Source organism: Lathyrus oleraceus, chromosome 1 (assembly GCF_024323335.1).
Source record: "Lathyrus oleraceus cultivar Zhongwan6 chromosome 1, CAAS_Psat_ZW6_1.0, whole genome shotgun sequence".
NCBI lineage: Eukaryota > Viridiplantae > Streptophyta > Magnoliopsida > Fabales > Fabaceae > Lathyrus > Lathyrus oleraceus.
This window is the reverse complement of record NC_066579.1, coordinates 448,450,540-448,471,969: the sequence shown is the minus strand read 5'-3', so window position 1 is coordinate 448,471,969 and position 21,430 is coordinate 448,450,540. Positions and strand designations below refer to the sequence as shown.

The window sequence follows — 21,430 nt, the reverse complement described above, 5'->3', positions numbered from 1 at the left end:
GTTTTTTGCTAAAAAGGTAACATGGTAAGCAATATGCGGCATCTTCAGATGGTGAATATTCTAACCATGATGGAAATATGCTAAACCAAGTATGTTGAAACCTTCTCGGATGATCCTCGTTACCGGACAAAGGATAGTTTTCTAAATGAATTTGATATGGACCCCATTTTAGATAAGCTCTTTGTATTGCATCCACTTGATTTGGTGGATATTGCCAAATCGGAGGACGCTTTCCAAGATCGCGTTCCAAAGAATTTTCAAAACCACGATGCTCTTCAATTGTTAGATTCTCAAGAACTGTTTCAGATTCGGATGTCGGGATTATAATTTTTTCATCTCTCTCTTCTCTTTCAATTTCACATGCTTTCCTTTTGAAAAAAGAATCAATTTTCCTATTATTCATCTTTACTCTTCCTATAATATAATATCAGATCCAAAAATCAATTTAGAGAACATAAAAATTAAAAGAGAAAAAAATTAATAAACTTAATTAATCAACTTTAATCCGTTTTCAAATACCGGTAACTTCACTATTAGAAATTAGCAACAATAATGATTAAATAAACCTTATCACAGTGTATAACTATATTTGTAAATTACAGTGTTATGAATTGGCTTAATAAACCTCATATAGATTATTTTAACACATCAAGAAAGAAGAACCCTAAAAATCTCACAAATACAAATCAAGCAATCAATTTAATTTGTTACTTTTTATAAAAGAAGAATGACTAAACTTTTTTACCTGTTAGATGCCGACCACTTTAATCTGTTTCGATTCCGGTGTCGGTAGCAAACTCATATGAGAAAGAAAGGAAAGGTAAGAGCTTTTTACCTTATCTGTATTTTAACCTAACTTTGAATGAAAAAGAAAAAATAAAAATTAATTTTAATTTAAAATAAGGATGTTTTAGTAATTTAATATATATGAATTAAAAAAAAATAAAAAGTTGAGGGGTGGCTGTGGCCTTCCCACGTCCCCCCTCAGTTCCGCCACTGCTTAAAACAATGGTATTTTAGCGTGAGCACTACGCCAAAAACTGGAATAGACAGCGCCCCTTAGAGGATGCTTTATTACAAAAGCGCACTCTAAAGTGAAGAGAAAAAATAAGGAGCATACTACTGGAATAGACAGCGCACTTTAGAGGGCGCTTTTGTAACAAAGCGCACTCTAAAGTGAAGCGAAAAAATAATGAGGAAATGGAGGGACACCAATAGAGGACGCTTTATTGAAAGCGCCCTCTAAGGGTAACCTTAGAGGGCGCTTTTAAATAAGCGCTCTCTATGTCCATGTACATTTCCAGTTTATAAGGCGCTTTTGGAAAGCCTTAGAGAGCGCTTTTAGAAGCGCCCTCTTAGGCCCCCTTTAGAGGGCGCTTTTGTAACAAAGCGCCCTCTAAAGTGAAGCCAATAAAAAGAATAATGAGTAAATGGAGGGACAACAATAGAGGGCGCTTTAGTGAAAGCGCCCTCTAAGGTTACCCTTAGAGGGCGCTTTTAAAAAAGCGCTCTCTAAGTCCATGTACATTTCCAGTTTAAAAGGCGCTTTTGGAAAGCCTTAGAGAGCGCTTTCATAAGCGCCCTCTTAGGCCCCCTTTAGAGGGCGCTTTTTTTACAAAAGCGCCCTCTAAGGTCCCCTTTAGTAAACATTAAAATTATAACATATACTGCATGTCTCTTTATTTTCCCTCTCTATAAGCTATTTCGTTTACGTAACTGGGTTTTCTCTCTACTGCGATTACTCTCTACTGCGATTACTCTCGTCCTCCGTTCGTTCTCCCTCCCTCACCGTCATCGTCGCCGTCGCCTTTTTCTGCTGCTGCGTTCACGTTCACTGAGTTATCTGCGTCCACCGTCACTGTTCACTTTCTTCTCCATCGTTACCGTCACCTTGAAGGTGTTTCTCTTCTCCATCGTTACCGTTCACTTTCTTCATGTGTTTGATTAGGGCATTTTCTAAACTTAGTTTTACATTTTGTGCATTATGTTGATTAATGTTGTTTAGGGCAAACTGAGTTTTTTATTTCTGATTGAAAACTGATATCATTTGAAGTGTGTTTGAGCTTGTGCTTGGAAGTTTGATGATTATGGATGCAAGTTTGTTCATGTTCCAAACACCATAAGTTTGCATTGGTCTTTTGTATGCAGTAGGTGTGTGTGAGTTTGTATTCAATAATGATAAAAAAAAAGAGTTTAGATTGTTGTAACATGAGAGAAATGGAAGGTATATGAATGTGTTTTTTGTGTAGCTTCACGAATATGGTCATTGTCTTACTTGGGTCTTATTGAATCATTTCTATATTACAGATAAAATGGCTAACCAAGACGATACCCATGACGCGAATGGATCACGTAACAATGTTGAAAAAGAAATTAAACGAGGATTGTCTGTTATGAAGTCAATCATTCGTGCAAGAGACAAGGGTGTAAAATTTGAAGTACATTGGAGTGCTGAAGACCAACTAATTGAGCCTAACGGTTCAATGTTGGCAAGTTACATTGGTTTCCTTGTTCGACAACATATTCCGATTACATGTGATAATTGGAGAAGTCCGGAATTGAAGGTTGGCAAAGAAAAAATATGGTCCGAGATACAGGTACTTACCATATATTGTTATATGTTTTTTTTGTTGACTATTTGTTGACCATATATTGTTATAATATTACTTTATAATAACACACTCCATGTGTATGTTTTTTAGAGATCCTTTCACATCGATGAAAGCCGGCAAAAATATTGTATTCAATTGGCCGGAAAAAGACTCCGAGGATTTCGATCCTTTTTGTCCAACAAATTTCTCAAGGATGAGGAAGGAAAATTTGTTGAAGCAGAACGGCCAATGAAGTATGCCGAGATTATTTCAGCCGATGAATGGGATAACTTTGTCGCCAAACGAAGAAACGAAAAATTCCATGTAATGTCTATTAATTATGGTATTATACAATTGTTAAGTTACTTGGTTCTAATATGCCTTAAACTTTTTTATCCAGGAAGTACGCGACAAAAATCGGAAAAGGGCATCAAAACCCGCGTATCCGTACAAAAAAGGGCGTACGGGATATGCACGGTTACAACAAAGAATTATGAGTATATTCAAATGCTATGAGCTTATACATTGTCACAATATGTTATAATTGATGATCTTATAATCTAATTCAATGTGTAGCTAGCCGAGGAGAAAAGTGACGCAACATCTCTTCCGGAGCACGTATTATGGAAGGCTGCTCGGGTTGGGAAGGATGGGGCTGTCGTTGAAGCGGTCCAAAATGTTTATGACGAATGTGTAAGTATATGTAACATTATTTCTTTAATTATATCGAAAATTTTGTTAGACATATAATTCATTTTTAATCTCCTCTAATAATATTTCAGGAGACTTTATCCCAAACCTTACCTTCAACCGAGGTCCAGGATTGCAGGAGCGTACTTAGTCGAGTACTAAATGTTCCTGAGTATTCCGGTCGTGTGAGGGGTAAGGGTTTTGGTGTGACTCCGTCGTCATTTTATAAAAAACCAAAAACAAAAAATCCTACCAACAAAGAGGTGATGGAGACCTTGGCGGAGTTAAGGGCACAAGTACTCCAACTGCAAAACGAGAATGCAAGGTATAGAGAGGAAAGGTGCGCTTCCGAGGCAAAAGATACTAGTGACCGAGCTAGTATCAATTGTCAACCGAAATTTCCCGAGGTAATTATATATGTTATTATGAAATTAAAATAGCACTTTTTTACTTGACACATATACACGTTAACAATAACATTTATTATTGGTTTAGGGCATTACACCTTGTCAGCTATATCTATCGTCACCAACTTATCGCATGGTTGGCAAGGGAAAAGTGCACAACACTTCGGGTGAATTACTTCACCATAATCCCCTCCCGGTGGGATATATGAAAGTTTCGGTTGACCTTGTATTAGATACCGACGCGCTTCTACCATTACCTGACGTTGTTTCAGAGACAACGTTGATGCGAGATGCAGTCGGATCCTTTGTTGGATGGCCGTCAGATCTAATTTTCCCAGATGCCGAGGTATATATGTTCTAAATGATTATGAATATTTAGTATTCACATTTCAATTCAGCTACAATTATGATATTTAATCAATCCTTATTACATGGTAATGTTAGACTCCTACAAGACCCACGCATAAAGCTGGTAAAGGGATTTCAAGACGCATCGAGTCGGTTGCATCTCAAAAAGAGGTACAAATATATATACCCATTGAATTATATACGCAACGATTCTGTTGCATCACAAAAAGTCATGATTTAATTTATATGAATTTTTAGGTTCCCGGTCGAAAGTTGAAAAAAGCTGGTAACAATATTCCTCCAACGACGTCCGGGACAAAATCTCAAATTATGATGCGTCTTGAGAAAATGGTGGAAGAGTCCGATATTATACACGGCGCCATCCGTAGTGTAGATTTTGATGAAGGTGTTTTCGGATTTGCTCATTCCGAAATAATTGCAAAGGAGGACATGCAACAACTTTTTGAACACGAAGAATTGGGCATCGCTATCATTCATACATACATATGATACTCCGATCAATCTATTATTTACTTAGTTGAACAATTTATTTACACATTTCAATGAGTAGTCTAATGTTTATTATGTTTCTATTTAAGGTATATGTATGTAACATTGATGCGGGGAACTGAATTGTGTAATCGATTCAATTTTATTGCTGCTTCCCGTATCAACACAACGCTTATAACGAAAAATCCAACATCCGTAAAGAATGAACTAGTCGATAGATTCACGGCGGCCGGCGATAATACTACACCCAGTTTGTATTTTTTACCGTTTAATTCTGGCAACGGGTTAGATTTTCTTTCTAATAATTTCATTCTAATCTATGTATATCTTTTACGTAGAAAATTTTCATGCATCTAAATTTTTGTTTTATTTTACAGTGGTCACTGGGTGTTGGTTGCTATGGATCTTTCGAGACTAATGGTATATTATCTCGATTCGTTATCGGGTGATTGGAGTAAATATCCGAGTATGAAGAAGACGGTTGACGCGTAAGTGAAATTCCCCTAAATATTCGTGTGTATTTGTATATTTAATTATGTCTGTCAGATTGATCTCAATATACGTTTTTATTTTGTTAGGGCAATACTAAAATTTAGATCGAAAAAGAATTACCGCAATAGGAAGGACATTACCTGGGTCAGAGTTCAGGTATATATTAAGTATCTTATTTTTGCTTATAATAGTGTTTGTTTTTTTGCTTATAATAGTGTTTGTAAGAAATTAACTATATATATATTGTTTGTTTTTCTGTGTAGTGTCCTCAGCAAAATAATTCGGTCGATTGCGGATTTTTTGTATTGAGATTTATGAGAGATATCATTGCGTTGAATCGTATAGACATCCCAAAAATGGTATGGAATAATAACTTAGGGTTTATTTTAATATTATCGGATATTTCATCTAATTTGTTACTAAATCATGAATATGTTTTATTCTCTTAATTGTAGTACTTTGAGGAATACAAATCTTACTCAAGAGCTCATTTGGATGAAATGAAGGATGAATTGTGTCAATTCATTGTTGATCAAAGAATCATATAGCTAGGTTGTATATTGTTGTACATATATGTATGGAATGTTGTTGTTGTATGCTGTTGTTGTATATATGTTGTATATTGTTGTTGTACTTTTACTAAATCATGAATATGTTGTTGTATATTGTTGATCAAAGAATCATATATTAATGTTGTATATATGGAGGATTAATGTTGTATATAAATGGATTCATGTTGTATATATCAATGGATTAATGGTGTATAACATTGGATTAAAGGATGAAATCAATATGAATTTTACACTTTTGCAGCATGCGAACAGGTTACCAATTAAATATCCACTGTTTTTCAAGCAAATTTTTTTAAAATAACTAACACTTTAGAGGGCGCTTTCTGTAGGAAGCGCCCTCTAAATACTTTACATTGACAACTTTAGAGGGCGCTTTGTCCAGAAAGCGCCCTCTAAACACTTTACATTGACAACTTTAGAGGGCGCTTTTTCCAGAAAGCGCCCTCTAAACACTTTACATTGACAACTTTAGAGGGCGCTTTTTCCAGAAAGCGCCCTCTAAGGTGTCCCTTTATGGACCACTCCAGAGGGCGCTTTTTTCTGAAAGCGCACTATAATGTGGCCCTTAAAGGGCCACTTTAGACAGCGCTTTCTCCAGGAAAACAAAGCGCTGTCTTTACCTATGTCAGCGCCACTTTAGAGGGCGCTTAAAAGCGCTGTTATAGGCCAAAATAAGCGCCCTCTTTTCCCTTATTTGGCGTAGTGGAGGTATGACCGATTGGAAGTGTGTTGTTTGGATATGCTTCTTTTGAAAGGTTTGATGTGTGAGTTTTATGGTGGAAAAGGTGAGAAAAGGTTGGTAATGTGTAGTGTTCATGATGAGATGTGTGAAAGTGGTATAATAATGGTTGGAGTCCTTTGTGTGTAATGGAGGTGTTGGAATGATATTATTATGTTGGTTTATTGTTGTGAGGAGAATGTATGTGTGCATAGTGATGAAGGAGTATTGAAGGTTGTTTTTTCTAAATGAAGAAGACGATAGTTCAGTTAAAAATAAGAGAATAAACATATAATCTTTCATTGTCGAAAACTTTGAAATGAGAGAGAAGAGGCATGTACATCTGAATGGGGCGACACTATTATTCTTTTTCTCACTTGGTCATCAAAATTACAATATATACTAGGTTATGTAGGGTTTTATATTTTTTAATAATCCAAAAATGTCCTTTGTAATTATTTTAGAGATAAAGTTAAATAAACTTAAAATTAAAATAAAATAAAATACTAAAAAATTAATTAAAATAAAATCAAAATAAAACACCTTTAATTTTATTTAATTATTTCAAATATTTTGACAAAGAAATAAAAATGAAAAGACTTAAAATGAATAAAAGTTGGGCGCAACAATGTTAAGAAAATAAAAATGAATACACCAAAATGATCAGCGCGAAATAAATCTCTCGGAAACATATAAATTTTGAATTAAAAAACGATCGGTTAAAAGGCTTAGACTGATCAAATTTCGACTGAAAAAATAGCTGAAAAAATAAGACGTACACACCAGGTTAAACTATGTGAACCGTAGATTAATAAAATTGATGTCTGCAAGCTCGACTTAGAAATTTTCCGCCCGCTAATTTCACGTACATTTGAGAATCAGTTTGACCGACCTACCTATAAATCCGAAAATTTATTCTGGTTGACATTTTAGTCATTATGCAATATGAAATGCATACTATGATATGCAGATGATGCGAAACTCATGATGAGTGTATCGAGTTACTGAATGAGGGGGAAAATTGGGGTAAGACACTTCTACGTATTTCTGGGTGCGATAGAGAACTCAAGGCATGCGTAGTTCTGGGTAGAAAGTGTTAGTTCGTTGGTTGATTTTAGCGAAATCTACTTGTATCAATCGACGGAAAACATTATTTTTACCCAAAACAAGTGAGAAGCAGACGTTTGCATAACATTGAATGGATTTATACATACCAACATTAACGGGAAAATGTCACTTATGTCAACTCAACGGTTGTGGATGAAGCATTGATTTGCATCATCTCGAGATGAAATATCTTTCATTTTTAAAAAGGTTTTTGAGATCACACGGCTACGAAAAACATAATTTGATTGGTTAGGTGTATTTTGAGTGAATGACAATTGCTCGATAAGAACGAGGCATGAGCCTTAGGATCAAACATTCCAAAAAGCTCCAACCAGCCTTTGACATGTGGCATTACTAAAATAACAAAACAAACACAACAATTCTTATCCTCTCTTTATCGGTTCCTTCGCAAAATAAAACATAAGAAAAAGAAAAGAACTTATGCTCAATGAAACATGAAAAGGGCATGAAGCCTTGGGGGCAGGCAGTCGGCCAGCCCAACGGTGGCAGTGGTGCCCCCATTCCAAATTCTCCTCCTCTCTCACTCACTCGATTTACATCTCACTCGTGCATCTCTCTCACCTTTACCTAGCTTCATCTCTCACTAACAACAAAGAATAAAAGCTTGTTTTTCACACTTTAAAACATCAAAAACTAGCCCTCTCTTTCTCGCCGGTTTCAAATTCTCATTGACAACAAAGGGCATAACCAAAAAAATCATAATTAAACATGACTTAGTGAACAAAACAACAACAAGATGAAGTTTAAAATAACTAATACCGAAAGAAAAGAAAAAGAACGATTTGGTGAACTCTGGAGAAATTGTCATGATTTTCGGTAGTGTGGGAACATAGCAGTGGTGCGAATTGTGTAGAAAAGTTTACAGTTCGAAAACGGAGGGGTGCATTTGTATGGTGAAGGCAGTGGAAGTATATACAGCTGACGGCAGTAACAAGAAACAAGGAACAATGATTGTGTTATCGTGTAAAGGATGGGTGATTATTATAGTAAAAATGGTGAGTATGTATAATGAAGTGAAAAATTGGTTTTGTTTATGGTGTTTGGGTGAGTTTTGTAGTGAAAATTATGAGTATGTATTATGAAGTGAATAATTGGTTTTGTTTATGGTGTTTGGGGTGAGTTTTGTAGTGAAAATGATGAGTATGTATTATTAGTGAAGAAACTGTGTTTCTATTGAATGAAAGGAGTGAGTCTTCTTTTTTTTCACTATGTTTTTTTTAATTTCCTCTTTTCATGTTTTTGCTGAAACGGTGGATGATTTGGAATGGTTATTAGTTATAGGGAGTTGTAGTTGTGGTGTATCAAAAATGAAGAGGGGAATCGTGTGTTATGCTGTAGATGAATAGGTTTTGTAGAGGTTTTAACGGTGGCTAAGAAGGAAGCGAGTGTGCTAGAAGGAGATTAAGGTGGTCAGGTGGAGGAGGTGAAAGCTCACAGTGGTTAGTGGTGAAAGTCGATTTTAGATGATGCTTGGATGGAGAGGAAAGCTTGTTACATGGTGTGTTGTATGAGGTTGTTGTTTATGTATGGAGTTTTGATGGAAGGTTTTTTTTTATGTTATTACTGTGTTGGTTAAAGTGAACAAAGGATGGATATGAGGTTTGTTGCAAAGAAGAAGATAACGAAGTTCAAAAAATGAGAAGTGTTTTTGTGGATGGTGGTATATTAATTATGTGAAAAAAGTTGAAGTATAGATAGGCGAAGAAGACAAAACAGTAAGAAAAGGAAAAGTCATGCTATGTTCCAATCCTTAATCTCTTTAAATTACTATTTTTATGAAGTTTTGGAAAACAACAGTAAGATGCAGACAAATAAAGCCGCAAATACCTAGGTTCTCCATCTCTCAATACCAATACATCACACTTATTAAGTTTTCTAAGTTTTCATATAAAGACAAAAAAAATACTGTTAATACTTATTTTTAACATTAAAAGAGTTTTAAATTGAATATAAAAACAAAATTGAATAATTTAATTAACATAAAATAAAATCCAACTATACATTTATTAAACTGAATGCACTAAAATGATCAGCATAAAATAAATTTCTTGGAAACATACATATTCTAATTAAATTTTGAAATAAAAATGATCTGTTAACAAATTCAGGCCGATCAATATGCGACTGAAAAAGTAGCCAAAAAATAAAACGAGTACATCAGGTTAAACTACGTGAATCATAGATTAATAAAATTGACGTCTGCAAGCTCGATTTTGAAATCCCCCCCCCCCCCCCCCCGCTTATTTCGCGTAGATTTGAGAATCGGTTCAACCGGTCTGTCTGTAGATCTGAGAATTTATTCTAGTCGACATTTTAGGCATTATGCAAGATAAAATGTATGTTATGTTATGCAGATGATGTGAATGTCATGATAAATGTATCGATTCAATGATTTAGGATCAAAATTGGGGTATGACAATTGCCCATATTTAAGTATCTTCAACCACAGAATATGAAGAAGGACATTTTTTATATAATCACGATGGGAGATACTTAAATACTAAAAGACCCGAATTTTGTCCCTAAATGCATATGAAATGAGATGATATGTTATGAATGCATGAAGGAATTTTGTTTTGTTTTGTTTAGTAGGGATATGTTGCGGTATGAGATGAACCCTTGCAGGATGCTTTATGATGGATGATAAGAAGAAGATGGACATGTGGGGAATGATGGAGACATGGTAGTGGTGATTCACAGGAAAAAGACAAAGACAATAAGGGTGAAAACTCACTAGGGATTACAAGTTTTTGGGGAAAAGAATTGACAGAATACCAGACGACACTGGACTTTGAAATGACAGAATACCATACGACACTGGGCTTGACCGCAGGCATCAGTAAGATATATATCGGCTTCAAACAGAGTTTTCCAGGCGAGGTTGGACTTGACCGCAGGCATCAGTAAAATATATGCTTCAAACGGAGTTTACCATACGGGATTGGACTTGGCAGCGAAAACTGAATTATGGTTTAAGGGCGCCAAAACAAAATTGGAATTTTATGGTCAAGGGATATAGGTTCAACAACAAGACCTGGGTCAATGCAAAATGGGGGTGAAATACTCTTATGCAATAATTTGAGTTTGCTTTTATGCATGATATATGAATGATCATAATATGCAAATGTTTTCATTCATGAAATGAGGCTTGGTGAGATGCCTTTATTGGTGAATAGAAATGCAAGGTGAAATCACTAGGGAGAGAAGTGATCAACTACTTTGACCACTTGCATGCTCTTTGAGAATAATCTTATAAAGAAGTTCCACCGGGGAAGACTACTGCGAGGTTCCTTGGGGAAGATTCAAAAGAAACTCACTAGGGATTCTATTACCGAGAGTCACTAGGAGATACCTACTGCCGAGGTTTTATTGAGAAGATACATACCGTCGAGGTCTACTGGGAAATCTTCTACTGAGGAATCTAGTGCCGAGATTCTACTGGGAAACACCTTATACCAAGGCCTACTGGGAAATCTTATGCCGAGATAAACCAGGGAATCTACTGTCGAGATTCTGTGAGAAAAATACTTGTTGTCGAGGTTTAACTAGAAATATTTTGTCGCGATTAGCCAAATAATCTTCTACCGAGATTCGACTGACAATCATAGAGTAGTTGATTATAATAACAATTATTCTCTTCATATGTGAATGAAACATTATTCATGTTATGCTTATGATTGAATATGCTTTGATGTATGTTTTGATTGATGCATTTGATGTTATGGTTACTCAGTGTAGTGCTCCACACTTGTGGGAATACCACACATGTAATGACACATGAAATGTAACGACTGATCAATGCATGTATGTGTGCCAATAAGAATTGGACTTTGAGAGGTGCCAAGCAAGGTTAGACTTTTATTGCAGATGTTTGATTTTCAAGGTTTCATGTAATGAAAATATTCCAGATGAATGCGATGATATGCATGGCTTAATACTAGAGCGAAGCAACATGATTACTGCATGACAATGATTTATGCAATGACTTTAAGGTTTCCAACAATGCCCTTATGATGGGTAATGGATGAAAGAGTTCCTTTGAAACATGGTTTCTTGTCGAGGGAAAAAGTAAATTTGATGGGAGGTAATTTCTAGCATGATTTTCTGACACTCGTTTCGAACTCAATGGTTGTTGATGCATTATAGGATTTCTGCTCGAGCAGCTAGAAAATCTGGAGAGGACTTGCCCTTCAGTAACTCTTTTGCCCTAGTATGTTGGGTCTTTGAAGAGATTTACCTCGAAAGGAGTTTGAAAGCAGCTTGCCACAACCTTGAGGTGGCTTACCTTAATGTTTGAATCTTGCAATGTTTGTTAACTAACCATACCTTGGAGTGGTGAACTTCTGATTGACCGGCCTTTGGAGAGTTAGACTCGCCGAGCTCTTTAGGTGGCTTGCCCCTGTCTGAGTCTTGCAAGGATTTTTTCTTGACTAAACGGCTCTTGGGGTAATTAGCTCATATTGACCGACTCTTGAAGTGATTTGCCACTGTCTGGACTTCTTTCACATGATCAAGTTCCTCAATTGATTGCAATCGTCGGAATTCCCTTAATGCTAAATGTTGACTTGCAAATAAAATTGTTCATTCAAAAATGGTAATTTTAATTCAATACAAATGCAATTTTTAAAATGAATCATTAATGAAATGGTGGAAGATGATCTGATCGATAGAAATGATTAGCAAAGATCTTGTGGAGTCAGGTTAACGCAACCTTGTTGTAGTATGCTTTAAAAAAAAACCCTGCATCAATTAGGTCTTTTAAGGGTTGTAGTGTGGCCTGCTTCATAGTTTTTGAACAAAAGGATATGAAGATCAAAAATTAATTTTAACCCACCCCTTCTTCTTGATAATCTCCAGTTCCTACGTTCAGTTAATATTGACACACACATTCAAATTCCAAGAGGGTTCGAAGGTGTAAGGGTGAAGATGAAGATTCAAGATAAGTTTTTCTTGAAATGGCAGTCACCTTACTTTGTTTTTGTTGAGGATTTGATGATCTCTTTTTTTTATCCCTAATTTTGCCTGAACCACATCTTTAAAGCTTTTGGTCCACCAGGGTGCCCTAATTTTGCCTAAGTCATTTTTTATGGTGTTTGACTTAACAAGCTTTTTTTTTGAAAGAATGTGACTGCCATGTTATTGTTCAATGAGGAACAACTACTATAACTTTTTGACTTTTCACGAATTTTTCGACACTATGTGGTATGCCTGAAGTGTGTGGTTGATCCTCAGGTGGGATGGTGTATTGAGATGGACAAATTCTCATGAAGATCGAATGTACGGCCAAACTATCTGAACACAACTACCCTGCCCCTGGTTAAGATTAAGGGTTTTTAAATTCGAAAGAAATACAAACTTTTAGGCTCAAAGTGGTTGATTAGGGATTAACTCCTTATCTCTTAGGTGTTTGGGGATTTGAAACAATGTCTTACATCATCGGTAAAGTTCTACTTGAAAGCACACCATAATAATTATGGGTAATTTGTTTTCATCCTCCTCCCTCCAATATTTTCTAAAACAACAGTTTGAAAAGGAAAATGGATGGGAGATTTTTTTTGCATAAATGAAGGAAAAAAAGCAAGAGTGAATACAAATGGATTGATTCAAAATGTATGATCACTTTATTAATATTACCATTAAAAGAAAACAACAATGCTTAAAAGCAAATAACATTTAACATGCAAAGAAAGTACAAATGAAATGCTAGAAATAGCCAAATGATTGTCAGCATTGAGGATGGGCATCTTTGTCTTGATTTGATGAATCTGGGAAGTACCTCATGGAGTCTTCCCTCTCATTAGGGTACTGGACTGTTCACCACATTAGGGTCATTAAAAGTCATCTGCCATTTGTTGATCATACGATGCACTTCTTCTTGGAAGACCTTACACACTTCGATTGAGTGCCCCACCAATCCAACATGAAACTCACATTGAATATTTGGGTTGTACCAAGGAGGGAATGAGAACTTCATGGACCTTGTATCTCTAGGAGCTATCGACAAGATTTAGACCAATTGAGATCATAATTGACTATACGTTATCGGGATCATGTCAACCTGAAGAGTCTCTTTTTCTTGTTGGTTTGGAGATCTACGTTGATTCTGACGCCGATGCTGATTGTTTAGATTTCGAGCCCGATGATTCTGACATTGACGCTAACACGGAACCTGAGCTGGCTGATTCAGTAAACCTTGCCATGATTTTTGGTACTGAGAACCAGGAGGTAATGGTTGCTGGCATTGAATAGTCGATGCATATGGATGCTGATAGTAGGGGATCAAAGACGAAGTTTGTGGAGCTTGGTGAGCTTACGAGGTTGAATTAGTTTCATTATCCTTTTCCTCTTGGAAATCACTAAGGGGTTCACTTTCAGTAGTCTGAATACTCGAGACATATTGGAGTCTTTCACTTTTGAGGCTGCTCTCGATGCGTTCTCCAACTTTTACCAGGCCAAAGAAGCTTGTTGATGCACTGCCTACCATTCTTTTGAAGTATGGGCTCTGCAGTGTATCCATAAACATATCCACCAATTATTTCTCTGAGAGTGGCGATTGAATGTGAGCAGCAAACTCCTTCCATCTTTAGACATACTCTTTGAACGACACATTACTCTTTTGAGATAGATATTTTAATTAAAAGTGACTGGGAGCCGCATCCAAATTGTATTGGTATTGCTTTAAAAAGAATTAGTTAGGCCTGACTATGACTGAACATGGCTTCTTTCTAATTCCATGTACCAACTCAACAATTCCCCACTTAAACTGTATTGAAAACAGTGAATCATTAGCTTTACGTCGAGAGCATAAGAGGTTATTTTTCGGAAGAACGTCACCAAACGGTGCTTTAGGAAGCTACCCCATTTGTACTTCTGAAAGTCGGGTACTTTAAATTCCGGGGGTATAAATAGGCTAGGCACTAAACACATTTTCAAACATTGAGATCAAAATCATCATGCCCCTCTATAGCTTTAAGTTTTTCATTCAACATACAATATTTTTCAGCAATATCAATAACCTCTGGTCTCTTGGTCTTCCAAATCGGGATTTCCCCTTGGGAATTTGGCATTGAGAATGTAAAACTATGATAGTCAATATCATCATGAGGTGAGAAATGCCCATCTCAGACAATGGGATGCTCTTGTATCACAGGGTTCTCAATAGGGATCCGAATAGGCTGAGGTTGAGCTTGATCGTTTTAGTGACAGAAGTCCATTAAATTTTGTCCTTTCTATTTTCTAAAGCTACCATAGCCTCCATGAGTTGGTTCAACGGGTTCTTCATAAAGTCAACATCTTCTTTTGATGCAAACTAGTTTTGCCCAGGGTTCATGATCCCTCAAAAGCTACTTTGAGTCGGATACGGGTGTCAGAAAATCAGTTGCAGGTTATGGGTAAAGGATGAATGAGGCTTTTTTTTAGTATTTTGGAAAATGATGTGCAATGCATGCTGATGAATGCAAATGCAATGGTATATGAATGAATGCAATTCATTTTTTATGTTTTTGGTATGCAAAGAAAATGCAATGCATGTATAGTTAGGATCTGGATAACATGAGTACTCAGAACACACCTACTTAGTTAGGCTTCCCTATAATGGACAATTCTAGGATTTTTACCCATAAACTATTCACATGATAGTTTCTAGATTTTGGATAAGGTTTCGAGAGTTATGGACTCTAATCCTATCAACGTCATGCAACAGTCTAGCCGCTTTATGACAAGAGTGACAAAAGGTCTCTTTTGAGTCGGGTCTTCATGTTATGTGCAACAAGGAGAGGCCCTTGGAGTCCAATGTTATGCAACCACCGAAGCATAAACTGGTTCTAAGAGGGGTCCTAGAGTCACATACCCTTCATGAATCGGCATCATGTGATAGGCTAGATGTATTATAACGAGATCTATAAACAGGTCTACTATAGAGGGAGTCTTCATGCTAGGTAGACAAGGAGTGACCCTTGGGGACTAACACTACACAACTTAAAATTCTAAACTTATGTGTTCTCTCTTATTTTTCCAAAGCTCGGGTATAGAGCTTTATTCATGGTATAAAACCCCAAAGCCCACACAGAAATATATACAGATATAAAAATGCGATAAAGCAAAGATAAAGAAACATAAAAATGAAGAAATAAACAAACCTAACACACATACAAAAAGCTAACTAAACTACAGTTGACTCTCTTAGGAGATGTTCATATCCCCAACAGATTCGCCATTTATCATACCTTGAAAAATGCGATCCTTCACGAAGCGCATTGTATGCTCGTGGAAAAATGTTCGAACATAGTCACCACCGAACTTTATTTATTCCAATGAAGGAACATGAAAATATCGATAAAACCTTTTGAAAGTAACATGGTCGTCACAACCATATTTGAGTTTGGGAGTCGATTAAGCAAGGGGAAGGTATTAGCACCCTTCACGTCTGTTGTACTCAACGGGAACCTTTTAGTTAAACTTGTGATTTGAATGTTAGCTTATATTAATTGTTTTCTTTGAATTATTAAAATTGTAAAGATAAAAAGAAAGGTGTCACAATTTTTTATTTATTAATGTGCCTGACAAGATTGTGGGTCTTGCTCCTACGTATCTCCAGGTGCGATGAAGAACTCAAGACATACGTAGTTCTGGGTAGAAAAATTTTGTTCGTTGGTCAATTTTAGTGAAATCTACTTTGTATCAATCGACACAAAACATTGTTTTACCCAAAACAAGTGAGGAGCGAGCGTTTACATAATATTGAATGGATTTCTACATGTCATCATTCACAGGAAAACGTCACTTATCTCAACTCAACAGTTATGGATAAAGCATTGCTTTACATGATCTTGAGATGAAACATCTTTTATTTTTGAAAAGGTTTTTGAGATCGTATGGCGATGAAAAAAGAGTTTCATTGGTTGGGTGTATTTTGAGTGAATGACGAATGCTCAATGAGAAAGAGACATGAGCCTCAAGATCAAACATTCGGGGTTCCACCGAAATGCTAGATTCCAACGGTCCTTTTTCATTCAAGGTTTTTAAGAAACTTGTTTAATGGATAATGAACGCTTGATAAGAACAAGACGCATGCCTTGGAATTATTTGTTCAAGGATTTCATTGGAATGCTAGACTATAACGGTCTTTTATTTTCCAAGTTTATTAAGTGTTTTAGGAGAGAAAGAGAAAAATGAATGGTTAGCCCAAAGCGTGTGCCTCAGGACCAATCATTCGAGGGTTCTGCTGGAATGCTAGATTCCAACAGTCCTCTTCTTTCGAGTTTGTTTTCTTTTAAAAATTTGATATTACGTTTGATTTAGAAAAGTCAATCGAAGTTGATAGAGGTTTGATTCATATAAATGATTTTGAAAATAGTTGAAATTGAGTGAGATTGGAAAAGGAAGTTGATTGTTGAAACTACGAAAGGTTAGTGAAATTGAATCAAAATTGCACGAGATGTTAGCACAGTTATTCACATGTACGATAATATGGGCATATTTTAAAATAGAAATTACCTAAGTAAATGATTTATCAAAATGAGATCAATTAAACAACTAATCGAACAATCCACTTAACAATTAAAAGGAAATTAATTAATTAAAAATATAGTCAACTAATTGTCGCACCTCGAAAAAAAAATGGGGATACGACTTCAATGCGAAGCGCGATTGCACGCTCGCAATGATGGACTGAACAGAGTCGCCACCGAACTTTATTTATTCCTAAGAAGGAAAGGGGAAATATCGATAAAACCCAAGACAAAGAAAGGATAAGTTATGGTCATCGCAACCAATATCAGGGTTCGGGAGTCGATTACGTAAGGGGAAGGTATTAGCACCCCTCACGTCCGTTGTACTCAACGGGAACCATTAGGTTAATTGTGTGCGTTAATGTTAGTTTGAAATATTAGGCTTTTCGAATTATTAGGTGGGAAAGAAAGAATAGAATCAAAAGAAATGTTTTTGGATTTTTGACGAAGGACTAAACCTAAGTTTTTTATTAGTGGGCCTGACAAGATTTAAAAAATCCTGCTCCTACGTATCTCAAAAGAGAAATCAAGGCTTACGTAGTTCTGGGTAGAAAAATGTTTGTTTGTTGGTCGATTTTAGCGAAAGCTATACTGTATTAATCGACGAAAACATCGTTTTACCCAAAACAGATGAGGAGTGGACGCATACCACACATCGAACGGATTCATAAATCTACATTCGGAAAAGCGTCATCTATCTCTACTCAACAATCGTGGCTGAAACATTGTTTTGCATCACCTTAAGACAATATATCTTTCATTTATGAAAAAGGTTTTTGATTAATCGCACGGCGGCGAGAAAAGAGTTTGATTGGTTGGATGTATTTTGAGTGATGGCGAGAACTTGGATGAGCGAGATATACATCTCGAATCCTAGTCTCAGGAGTGCATGGTATACACCATGTTCCATTTCCAACTTTATTGAAAGAGGTTAAGATAGGAATTAAGTATTTTTGGAATTTGATTGAGAAAGGGTTTGAAGAAACCGCATTGACAATTTTAGACGATGGCGAGAGCCAAGATAGGCGAGGCATACGTCTCGAATCTTAACCTCAGGAGTGCATGGTATACACCATGTTCCATTTCCACCTTTATTGAGAAAGTGTTAAATAAGAATTAGGTATTTTGAGTTTTGTTGTAAAAAATGACTTGACACTAGATCAAGTATTGATGGACGTTTTAAGAGAAATTTGAATGAGTGTTTGAGAGAAAACAAAGTGGATAAATTTGGATGATGGCGAGAGCTAGGATTGGCGAGATATACATCTCGAATCCTAGTCTCAGGAGTGCATGGTATACACCATGTTCCATTTCCACCTTTATTGAAAAGGTCTTAACTATGAATTAATATTTTTCGAGTTTTTATTAGAAAAAATGGCTTGACGTCGAATCAAGCGTTTTGATGAAAGTTTGAAAGAAACGGAATAGAATGGGAGGGAGAAATGAATTGATTTGTTTATTGAGAAAATACTCGACGTTGGATCGAGTCATTATTTTTGTATTTTTGAAATGGTTGATTTTATTCTTGTGTTAGTATCTAACTAAACAGTCAAACAAATAAAAAAATAAAACAATACAAAATTATTACACATCAGGGAAGTGGGGTACATTTTGTCAAATGGGGATTCAAAATCATGAAATAATTAAATCGGGCCCAAACAACAAATGATGCAAAGTATGAGTGTAAGTGCAAGAGAACCGGCTCATTGTAAGAAAGCCCAAGAGTAAGCTATGTGAGGTTGATGGCGATGCTTAAAAGCAATCGACTTACAAGGGTATGGAAATGGGCTCGATATTGAATCGAGAAAAGTGTGATTTTAATAGTTTAAAACGGTTTTGAATGGATGATGAAATTAAAGGAAACCAAACTTGTGTTATTAAACAATAATGAAACTATGAGTATAGGAGAAATTATAATAAAACATAAACATGAAAAAAAAAATGAATGCTAAAAGAAATAAAATGCTATATATGGGGCTATCGAACCCACTCCACTAAAGATCATGAAACTACCCTCTCTCCACTAGGCCATTTATGATTAGTTATTACCTTAATGCTAATTTGGATAAGTAAACCAAGATAGATTAAAAATTAGAATTAAAATAAAACTAATATAAAAAAGTCTGTTGGACTACCAAAGAAAAAAATGAAATTAAACCCAGCCGCCTGGCTGTTGGGTTCTAGAGACTAAAGGATGGGGAATACCAAAATAATATACTAATATACACTACTAAATGAAAACATTTATTAAATAAACCCTAGGAAGTTTAAACGTAACTTCTTTAATATTTTAAATGTTTGTTCTACTAACAAATAAAAAGGAAACAAATAAAAGGAAACAAAAAAAAGAAAGTGAAAAGCACTGTAATCACAAACCCAGGAGAGTCATCGTCCTCAATCTCCCTCAATCTCACTCTCAGCGAATCTCTCTTTCGCTCCCAACCTCACATTTCTCTCACCAAAACCCTCTCTCAATCGCGTCTCTCTCACAATCTCACACCCAAAGGCGAACTACAACAGAGATTTAAAATGAAAATCCCAAACGAAAGCTCACCTTTGCGGTGATTCGGCGGCTCAGGTAACGATCGAATCCTCTCCCTTCGCCTCTTCAAACACTGATTTCGCTTTGATTTTAGGATTAGGGTTTTCTGTTTTGAAGTTTTTCTCTTCCGCCTCTCCAATTTTTTCGTCCTCCCCTTCTGATTCTCTCCCTCTCTATTTATGTCCACAACTTTAGGGTTTTTAGTTTGGTATGGTGGAGTAAAACAGGTATTTGCCAACATCCTTTCGGTGGGCTCAGTCTGCATCGGTCTACTTGGATGCTTGGATTTGGAAAAGGTATTCTGAACTCATGCTTTCTCCCTCTGTTTTGTCTTAATGCCAATTTGGGATTTTTCAAATCTTTACTGCCTTGGCTAATTGTACGTTTTTTTTACTGCAGTGACATTTGGAGCATTCATGAGAAACTCTTAATTCTTTCAAATGCGATTTCGGCCTCAACGGTAATTCCTTAGTAGCCTCAGCTCCGGTGCATCTACGGTAAAATTGTTGGCTCATCATGTTCCTGCTTCATATTTGCAAATTATCCAAAATGGCTTGATGAATGAAAATCAACTTTCAGGTGCAGCATAACTGCTGGAGATATAACCCTATCAAGAGCTGTGGCAAAATTTGCACTTGGCTGGACAGATGCCTTCGGAACTTTAGGAAAGTCTAACATGCCAGAGTCCGAATCAGAATCAAATTGCTCTTTTTGGGGCGTATCATGAATGGAATGCAACTGCCCATCATGTTTTCAATGCTTATCTTGGTCAACAGACATGTCCCTAAAAGCTAGTTGAGGAGAAGACTTGGAGAGGAACAATTGGTTTTGTTCAGTGCTCATGCTTGAAAGGACCGTTGCCATTGTCGATATGGCTGGATGATAGTGTTTGGACAAAAGACTCAGTTCCCAAAGTACAGAGGCAAGGGCGCCGCTTAAAATAGGATCCGTCGCATATGGTAGATATTTCGGAATTGTGCCAGAAACAGAGCCCCCTCCAGTGTCATTTTCCAACAAATTTTTTTGCACTTGATATTTTTCAGAAAAAGGTGCTTTACTGTGACCGAGGCCGCCATAGAATCTACAGATCCAACACACAGTGACAATGTAGCCAGACGTTTTATAAATGCAGCAGCTTTTTGCATGTCATGCTACCCATCGTCGCACAGCGTTATCTTCAAAGCCTCTGCTAACACCTCTCCTTGATCTCTTCCAGGTCTGTATTCAAGTAGGAGATTGTAAAGATGGACATTGAAGTCCTGTAAGGCATCAAGATTGGTTCTCATCACTTTAAAAGCAACGATGCAACATTGGAGGCGTTCAGATACAGTCAGACATTTAGGAAACTTCTCAGATGTGTTGTTATTTGTTTAATCAGGTGCAGCGAAATCATGTCTATGATCTAAGGCAGTTAATCTTAACCGGATACGATGAAATTTGTTCTCAACACATATTACAGTGAGTGCCTTTGAATGCTGTTGGAGTTAATCGTTAATTTTTTTCGCAGGTGTATTTGAGTAATATTAGCTGACAGTTCCTTTAGCCAAAGCCTAAATCTTTCTGTCCAACTATGCGTTTCATGTTTCTGACTGAAGTTTTCATAAAGCTTGCTGATCCCGGTGGCTAGTTTTGCCAGTGGTTTTGATGTAAGAGAGGAAATTGTTTCTAGAAGCTTGGACTGATGTTGTACTGCTTGTGATTTAGACATTCCGGTTAAGCATGCATCAAACAGTTCCATGTTACTACCAGAAGATACACAAGTTTTTCACTCCTACTGAAATATCCAGAGACTTGCCCGGAAAAATGATGCCAGAATCTGCGAAAACTTCCTGTAGAAAGTCCTTAAATTTTGCCGGAGCAGCAAGAGATGAAAGTTCTGCCGACAGAGAAAATGCAACTGTGCATCCGTGCAAAGAAGCTAGT

The 21,430-nt window shown here is 36.4% G+C and overlaps 1 pseudogene; it reads right to left on the bottom strand.

Annotated features, from left to right (window-relative positions):
- Window positions 1-20,260: 20,260 nt before the first annotated feature.
- On the bottom strand, window positions 20,261-20,871 carry LOC127115241 (nucleolar complex-associated protein 3-like; annotated as a pseudogene).
- Window positions 20,872-21,430: the final 559 nt, after the last annotated feature.